Consider the following 9,141-nt stretch of genomic DNA (forward strand, 5'->3'; position numbering starts at 1 on the left):
GGGGGGGGGGGGGGGGGGGGGGGGGGGGGGGGGGGGGAGGGGCAGAAAGAAAAGAAAGAGGGAGAGAGAGAGGAAGAAAAAGAGAGAGGAAGGAAGAAAGGAAGGAAGGGAGGAAAGGAGGAAGAGAAAAAAAGTACTATACGAAGTGAGTTGGAGTTTATTTTAGGACATCAAATATATCTTTACAAATTGAAAAAATATTGCAAAAGCAAAATATACAACATAAAATTTTATAATTCATTTTGTCTCTACATGCAATATTTTAAACTATATCCTTTATCTTTCCTGGCTTGGTGGTAGAAATTTGCCAACAACTTTTCTTTGGAAGAACTGCTCTCACTTGAGATTATTTCTGTGCTACTTTGGTTTTAAAAACTCCTTTATTTTATAAAATTATACAGATAGTAGGTGGTGCTAGTTTTATTGTTTGCTTTCTATGTCCTATATGGCAAAGGAAGATGTTAGCAATCAGGAAAAACTGTTGTTGTGGTTGCCTTTTAAAGAATGTGTAGATTCTAAAAGCCTAGAAATTCCTGCATTCTTCTTCAGGGATTCCCTAGCATCTTCCCCCTCCAGCCAAGACTCAGGGATCCTATTTCATTCTCTGGGTAAGAGTAGAATCTCAAAGTCTTACTAAGAGCTCACTCTGCCATCTCCTTCAGGCTGCAAGACATTGCTGCCATAGGGCTTTTCTATTTAATTATTTTTATTCTTGGTCCATAGTTTTAGGATGACTCACACTAGGTGTGAATCTCCCGCACTATATGTCTTTCCTGATACAGAGGTGCAAGTCCCAGACTTGGAGCCCAAAGTCCTGGGTACAGATGCCACCTCCACTCTGCTTGAGCAATAACTCCGTCTCTTTCAATCCATTTTTTCCATTTCTCAGTCAAGAAGAAAGATCTCGGTAGGCTATATGGTGACCTCACCTTTGCCTCGATCCCATCAACTTTTGGTCTTTAAGCCAAACCAATTGATTGTAAACTTTCCCCAAAAGTAATGCAGATGAACATTATCCCTCAGACCTGGGTTTATGGGCAGTCTTATAATAAGGGTCCTTCTAAAACCTCTTCTTGTGTGCTTAGGGAGCCCCCATAAAAGAGATATGGCTCTTCTCTGATTCTGTGAAGTCCCAACAGGGACACAAATTAAATAAAATCTACTGTGTGCAACAATGCACTGACAGACTTCATAGAAGACAGAGGAATTCTGAAAATTAGGAGGCAGTTAGGCATCATTTCCCTCCTCCATTTGATTGCAAACCCAAATGACTCTGAGAGCCAGGCAAGTAAAATCAATGAGGGAGTGGGCAGGAGCAACCAGGGGAGTGGTAGGGAATGTGGTGGGGAACTGGAAAGGGTACATCCTACCTACAGACATTCATATTCAAATAGTTTTACAACTCAGCACCAGCCAAATCAAATAAGGCTGCCAGCTGAATTTAACTCCTGTGCTTCCATCTTGCAACTTCAGGTTTAGACTAGAAAAAAGAGTCTTGGAGTCTTGTCTGGGGAGACACACATTTATGAGCTTGGTCCAACCTGTGCCATATGAAAGGAACAGCATGCAGACACTCACAGCAGTGAAACAGCCATTCGGATCTGTGCTCCCACAGGCTCATCACACAGTATGAAATCCCACAGCCTCCCCACAAACCTGTTTTGGGTTTGCTCAGGGAGAAGGGAGATCTGGTGCACTACTGGCCAGCACTGGCCATTGTGCTGAAATCCCCATGGAGTTACCATGATTCAATGGCTCAGATGTGTGGCTGTGCTCAGATCGGGGGAGGGATGCGTGGGAAAGTGGGTTGTGAGGATTCCCCGAAAGTGAGTAGCACCTCCCTCAGAGTAGGTGAGAAGCAGGAGGTTTCAGTGATTGGCACACACTGGACAAACACAGTGAGTCCTGTGGGGAGACATCTTGGTGAGTCCTGGAAAAAAAGTTCATGAACTTCTTTGGAAAGGGTTTAACCTCTTAGATGCTTTCTCAATGACCTCTGGAGACTGTCCTATTCATTACCTAAGATCAACCTCTTCATTTCTGCACTGCAACTCCCATTTTGCCCCATGTCTTCAGAGAAGACATCTACATACCCAGCTATGGCGGAGAGTGGAGACTTAGGCCAGGCCGTGCCCCACCTCCAGAGTGGTGTCCTCTCCCAGCATCTGCAGCCCAGGAGGGACAGCAGAAGTCTGGTAGCTCCGGAAGAGCAGAAACAGCTCCAGAAGGATGAGGGCCTGGAACTCAAGGGCCCAGCTACCTGTTTCAGGAAGCTGACCCCTGACAACATATGGAGGAGGAAAGGATGACAAACCAAAAAAAAAAAAAAAAAAAAGTTGAGAGGTTTAAATATGCAGCAATGTCCCAAAAGGGCAACCAAAAATGGTGGTTGCATTCAGAGGACACACGAGGCATGGCTTAGAGTAGAACCCGAAGATGATTCCTCCACTTGCTTCTTTATAGTGTCATTAAAATAGGAATTCCAGGTCTGTCTGCCTCCTTTCCCCCTAGTTATGACTGTTGAAGGCCACGATTTCTCTTGCGAATTTGGCTAGAAAACTCATCCTTCATAGAAGCCACATGGAACATTTTGTCTATTCCTAAACCAAATCTGTCATACCCAAGAAGCACAGTCTTTCTCTCATTCTGTTTGTAACAAACATTGCCTTTGCTGGTGGGGTTTTAAAAAAATGTTATTATTAAATAAAACCTTGCCAAACGTACTTTGCAGAAGTATCTTTTATGGAAAACAGATGGAAAGAGCTAACCTAAAAATGCAAATCGTAACATTATAATGACTTCTTAATTTTAAAAATTATGAATACTACTTCCCAGGAGGGACTAAAAGAGACAGTGACAACAGCTGCAGAAGAAACATCAGGAGTGGGACGGGACTGCAAGGCCAAAAATGTTGTCTAGTTGCAGAGATTACAAAGAATATTCCTTGTATTTAAATGCAGGGCGCTGAGCACTCACATATGTTCGATTCCAAAGTGTTTATTCAGGTAAAGGAAAGGAACGAAGAAACCACCAATACTCAAGATGCAGGTTGCTCCCAGAAGTGTCTACACATGCCACAAGGAATATAAAGTTCTAGAAAAACACACTTCATGTGTTTTCTCCCCATTTTCTTCATGGATCTTCAGACAGGAGTATGAAACCACAGTTTGCAAATGCTTCTGATTCGTGTATGATTACTCAGGTGTTAAACTCCTCCTGAAATGGGCATTTAACACAGAGGTTTCTTGTATTTTCACAACTGGCCTCTCTTGAAACCCACTCTTCGAGAGGATTGAATGTTTATGCATTTTCTTATTTTTTAGAAAGTGGATGGATTTTCTCCCCAAACCATGTTTTCCACTCTTGAATAACCCACCTTCTTCTTCCTTCCATCTCTCTCCTTCTTCCTTTCCAGATAAAGAAGAGATTTTAGAAAACCCTTTCTATCTGGAAAGGAAGTAGGAGAAATATTTTCAAAATTTTCTAGCAGCAAATTTTAATATTGCCCCCGTGAATGTAATTCAATACACATACAAATTATGCCTCTTTCTCCCCTTCGATTCTTTATACTTTTTGAATAGCAAGTCACCAAAGGTACTCAAATACACACATGCAGTCTCCCAATTAATACATTTAGAAGTAAATGCAAGAAGCAATCCTGTCATCAACAGCAGTAACATACTGTCTCCGTCGTGCTGCTCTGGGCTTCCTGGTCCATGCCATGTCAGAGTATTAAGTGCTGTCTCTGTGTAAATGGTTGACTCACGTATGTTTTGCGCGATTCTCATCTCAACAGAGCTGACAGAAATTAAACAGCTGGAAGCATTTTCAAATTTCTGTCTGGGAACTGCTTAATGTATCAGAACTCAACATGGATTTCCCACTGAGACAGAAGTGTAAAAGTTGTTCTTTCTTCTTCCTCTTCTTTTTTTTGAAGGCATCTCCTTTCCTTTCACAAACAGAATATCCAGCCTTTCAAGTTCTCACCACAGGTTAGAGAAAAGAAAAGGAGTCTTAAAATCAGTGATCACCTCCTACTGGAGAAATTAATCAAAATCTCACTGGGGAAGAAACTAGGGGAGGAAGACAGGAATGAGGCTATAGCTACCATTTCTCTCCCCTAGAATTCAGCATAATCCACTAAGACTGGCTCCACTGAAAGCATTTTCACTGCTATGTGTGGAGAACATGAGTCATTTGGGAGCTCTCAGTGAATTCATGGGTTCAGAAAACAAACACCGTCACCTCAACATAATATAATACTATTCAGCAGAGAATAAAATACGATAAAAAATGGTTCATCTTGAACACCATCCAGGGTGTTTTGTTGCTGAAGTACCAAGAAGTCCCTCAATATTTCTCTGCCTTAGTGGAGTACTGTATTTCCTTTCAGATTCTTCTCCCCACACCCAGCACTGCCACACAGGACTGTGTCATAGAGTATAGTTCCAGGACGATTCATCCTAATCATCTGATTGCTTTCTCTCACTAGAGCCTTGGGCTAGTTAACAGATTCAGCATCCATGAGCATTCAAACAGAACTGGACCATCCAGCAAATAGAATCCGACAGCATTTGGAAGGGAAGCAAGAACGCTAAGCAACAGCTGTCTGATTACTTAGATGATATGATTCTTCTAAAGTTCTCTGTCTTTAGTTTGGGGTTGATTTTACTTAGGCCATATGGTCACTTCATTTTTCTTGGTTTGCAGCTATAACAATTACAGTGAGCTCCAAACACAGTAATCATGTATGGGGAGAGACAAGGACGTCAGCTGGGCTTCCTCCAAATGCAGTTTGAGAGAAGCTTTCAGAATCTACAGGTATCCATCAACATCTTTCCTACAAAAGAATAAAATTGTACAAAACTGTGTGCATGTTGTAGGAACTGTGTCAACTAAGCTGAGCTAAAAGCACTTTTCCCAGAATTCCCTTCCCTGTGCGGTCCTGAGTGAGTGCTGGCCACAAGTGATGCTTTGTATGAGGTTTGGAGTGTAGACATAAAGAAGCAACTCTATCTCCTTCCACCCTGGAGGGCAGTGAGTGCAGGGTGCCAGGCACTACAGAGTTCACGCCTACCATCACTAACTTGCAGCCTCCCAGAAGGTATAATGGGGTGCTCAAACCTGCAGCTCCTTCAGTTTCCACAGCAGGGCTGGGACTATGGTGAGGCAGGTGAGGAACCTGCAGCTCCTTCAGTTTCCACAGCAGGGCTGGGACTATGGTGAGGCAGGTGAGGAACTTCTCTTGGGACATGACACTTAAAGAGGCACTTAGTAGTCAAGGTAAATACTATTTTAATGCAATGTTCTTTAAAAATCAAAGTTAATGCAGAAAAATACATGGTGAACAAATTGTCAAAATATTTAACAGACAGGAACAGTTACAGCTCTGGGATGAACCATATTGGAGCCTGAAGCACGAGGAAAAATTAATACTGCTAATCTCATGGGTCATATGATCTCCTTCTTCAACTTGTCTGATCCCTGGGGGTCAGGAATATGCACATTTCCACAGTCAAGGGCACCTGCCTCTCCTGCAGGTCGCCCACATGGAGGTGGTGAGGGACATCCGCAAGCTCCAGTTTGCCCTCTTGGGATCCAGTTCTTCTCGTGGATCCCAGGTTTTCCATACTCCTCTGCACATCTAGCTGTCCTTTCCAACTATCATTCTAGTAGACCTATAGCAACCTCATGCTCAGCCCTCAATTCAAGGTGACAATCAGCATAGGCAGCTTCAGCAGCACCCACATTTGCAAGGCCTAATTCTTAATTTTTATAATAACCCACATACTTTATACACTTCTTGTGGTTCTACTTCTCTGACCCATAAGATGTCAGACCCATAGAGATGTGATGATTATATACAAACTAGAATATACCAATGAGGCATCAAACACAAATTTTGTAAGAGGTACGATCAAATTATATGGTGAAATGTCTACAGCTTTCCCCCAGCCTGTTTGAACCATCATTTTACCACTGTCAAGATGTTGCCTTGTGTGTTCCTTTGCTAAATGACTAGAGGCTGGGTTGGCAGTGGGGCCAATTGTTTATAATTTATAAGAGAACAGATAACCAGACTATCCTTATGTCCCTACCAGGACAGAGATGTTCCCCTGCAGGGTTTGCTTGATTTTCCTCTATCAGCAATAAAGACAAGGCTTCAGGTCCCTGAAAAAGCCACAGAATGTGCTTAATGTACCCTAGTTCCACAAACCTGAAACCTATTGAAGGAATTTTAAACACTATTGTGTTTAAAAGTACCAATTGCTAAGTTCAGTCATACATGAACTATACGTAAAGAAGAAAAAATATTTACCCCTTTAAGGACCCTTGTAAAAGTCCTAGGTTATAGATTAGTCTCTGAGTAATCTTCTGTTGTTATGCTGAGCTCTGGAGCTGGCTAAACTGGAGAGTGAGGCTCTCACACAGTCTCTGGGGGAGACACCTGCTTCCTAAGGAATTTTGGCTCAGTTTGGATGAACTATGGTGCATCAGAAGGAGAAAGAATTTGCTCCTGAGGCTTCCTAGGAGAATAGCTGGGTCATAGAGATGAAAACCTAAGTACAGTTAAACCTAAGATTAACAACTGCTCTGTTGAGGGAACCATTCTCTGTCATAGATCTAGACCATGGTTTCTCAGTATCAACAGTATTGACAGTGTTGTGAAATAATTCTTAGTTATACAGGGGCTGTCCTACACGTTGCCGAATGCTCAGCAGCATCCCTATCCTCCATCATGTAGATGACAACAGCACTACCAGTTGTGACAACCAAAAATGTCTCCAGGCATTTCTAAATGACTCCTGGACAGCAAAAGTGTCCCCCAATGAGACAGCCATGTAGACAACAAAACAGGCTGGGATACTAAAGCCAGAAGCAGGGACAAATCAATGTCAGATATTGGGAGATAAGAGTTAGATAAGAATGAATCTTGGTAGACAAAGTAAGGCAGAATTGTAGACAAGAAGAGGCCCAATACCAAGTCAATAACCAGAGATATCATATACCAGATAAAAGTCATGTCAGTCATCCCTCCTTACTGGGTGGGGCCTTGCTGCAGGAATTTCAGCAACTCCAGCCAGGGGTTTAGGGACAGAACTTTGATGTCCCTGGGACTGAGCCCCTGGGGAGGAGGAGGAGGAGCCACAGTCTCTGTGGATCAGCAGACTTAGTCTTTCCCACTGGTGGTTCTGAGGGATCCAGGCAGGCTGAACAAATAGGATTCTCCCAGTGCAGCATAATCCTTCCACCAAGGGGCAGCCAGAGTGCTTCATTAAGTGGGTCCTGGAACCCTAGATGAGAACCCTCCAACAGGGGTCGCCAGACACCTTATACAGGAGTGTTCCCAGCAGCCTCATGTTGGTGCCCCTCTGGAACAGAGATTCCCAGAGGAAGGAGCAGGCAGCCATCTTTGCTGCTCTGCAGCCTCCACTGCAGGAGGGACCCAGGTGAATGGGGTCTAGAGTGGAACCCCAGCAAACTGCTGGGGTTTGAGAAGAAGAGGGTCCTGACTGTTAAAAGAAAAACAATCAGAAAGCAACAACAACAGCATCAACAAAAATGTCCCCACAAAAACCCCACCAAAGGTCAGCAGCTTCAAAGATCAACACTAAACTCACAAAGATAATAAACTCACGAAGATGAGAAAGAATCAACAAAAATAATGCTGAAAACTCAAAAAGCCAGAGTGCCTCTTCTCCTCTGAGTGATCACAACACTTCTCCAGCAAGGGCACAGAACCGGGCAGAAGCTGAGATGAATGAATTGACAAAAATAGGCTTCAGAAGGTGGGTAATAATGAACTTTGATGAGCATGTTCTAGCTCAATGCAAAGAAGCTAAAAACCATGATAAAACATTACAGGAACTGTTAAACAGAATAACCAGTTTTAGAGAGGAACATAAATGGCCTGATGGAGCTGAAAAACACAAAACAACAACTTCACAATGCAACCACAAGTATCTATAACTGAATAGACCAAGCTGAGGAAAAAATTTCAGAGTGTGAAGACTATCTTGCTGCAATAAGACAGGAAAACAAGATTAGACAAAAAAGAATGAAAATGAATAAACAAAACCTCTGAGAACTATAGGATTATGTAAAAGAGCAAACCTGTTACTGACTGAGGTACCTAAAAGAGACAGGAGGCCAGCCCGGAAGAGACGCAGCACCGCGCATGCTCCTTCCTTTCCAGCCCCGGCCCCGGACCCTGCAGCTGCCGAGATGTTGATGCCTAAGAAGAACCGGATTGCCACTTACGAACTCCTTTTTAAGGAGGGAGTCATGGTGGCCAAGAAGGATGTCCACATGCCGAAGCACCCGGAGCTGGCAGACAAGAATGTGCCCAACCTTCATGTCATGAAGCCATGCAGTCTCTCAAGTCCCGAGGCTACGTGAAGGAACAGTTTGCCTGGAGACATTTCTACTGGTACCTTACCAATGAGGGTATCCAGTATCTCCGTGATTACCTTCATCTGCCCCCGGAGATTGTGCCTGCCACCCTACGCCATAGCTGTCCAGAGACTGGCAGGCCTCGGCCTAAAGGTCTGGAGGGGGAGCGACCTGCGAGACTCACAAGAGGGGAAGCTGACAGAGATACCCACAGACGGAGTGCTGTGCCACCTTGTACCAACAAGAAAGCCGAGGCTGGGGCTGGGTCAGCAACCGAATTCCAGTTTAGAGGCAGATTTGGTCGTGGACGTGGTCAGCCACTTCAGTAAAATTGAAGAGGATTATTTTGCATTGAATAAATTTACAGCCAAAAAACCTTAAAAAAAAAAAAAAAAAGAGAGACAGGAAAACATACTTCACAATAACATCCAACAGAACTTCCCCAACCTAATAAGACAGGCCAACATTCAAACTCAGGAAATTCAGAGAATCCCAGTAAAATACTCCATGAGAAGATCAATCCCAAGACACATATCATCAGATTCTCCAAGGTCAAAATAAAGGAAAAAATGTTAAGGGTAGACAGAGAGAAAGGCCAGGTCACCTACAAAGGGAAGTCTATCAGACTAACACTGGACCTTTCAGCAGAAACCCTACAAGCCAGAAGAGACTGGGATTCAACATTCTCAAAGAAAAGAATTTCCAACACAGAATTTCATATCCAGCCAAACTAAGTTTCAAAAGTGA

At 43.4% G+C, this 9,141-nt stretch overlaps 1 pseudogene; it reads left to right on the forward strand.

Annotated features, from left to right (window-relative positions):
* The first annotated feature begins 8,163 nt into the window (after window positions 1-8,163).
* LOC111546774 lies at window positions 8,164-8,723 on the forward strand (annotated as a pseudogene).
* Window positions 8,724-9,141: the final 418 nt, after the last annotated feature.

This window comes from Piliocolobus tephrosceles, chromosome 4 (genome assembly GCF_002776525.5).
Source record: "Piliocolobus tephrosceles isolate RC106 chromosome 4, ASM277652v3, whole genome shotgun sequence".
Taxonomy (NCBI): domain Eukaryota; kingdom Metazoa; phylum Chordata; class Mammalia; order Primates; family Cercopithecidae; genus Piliocolobus; species Piliocolobus tephrosceles.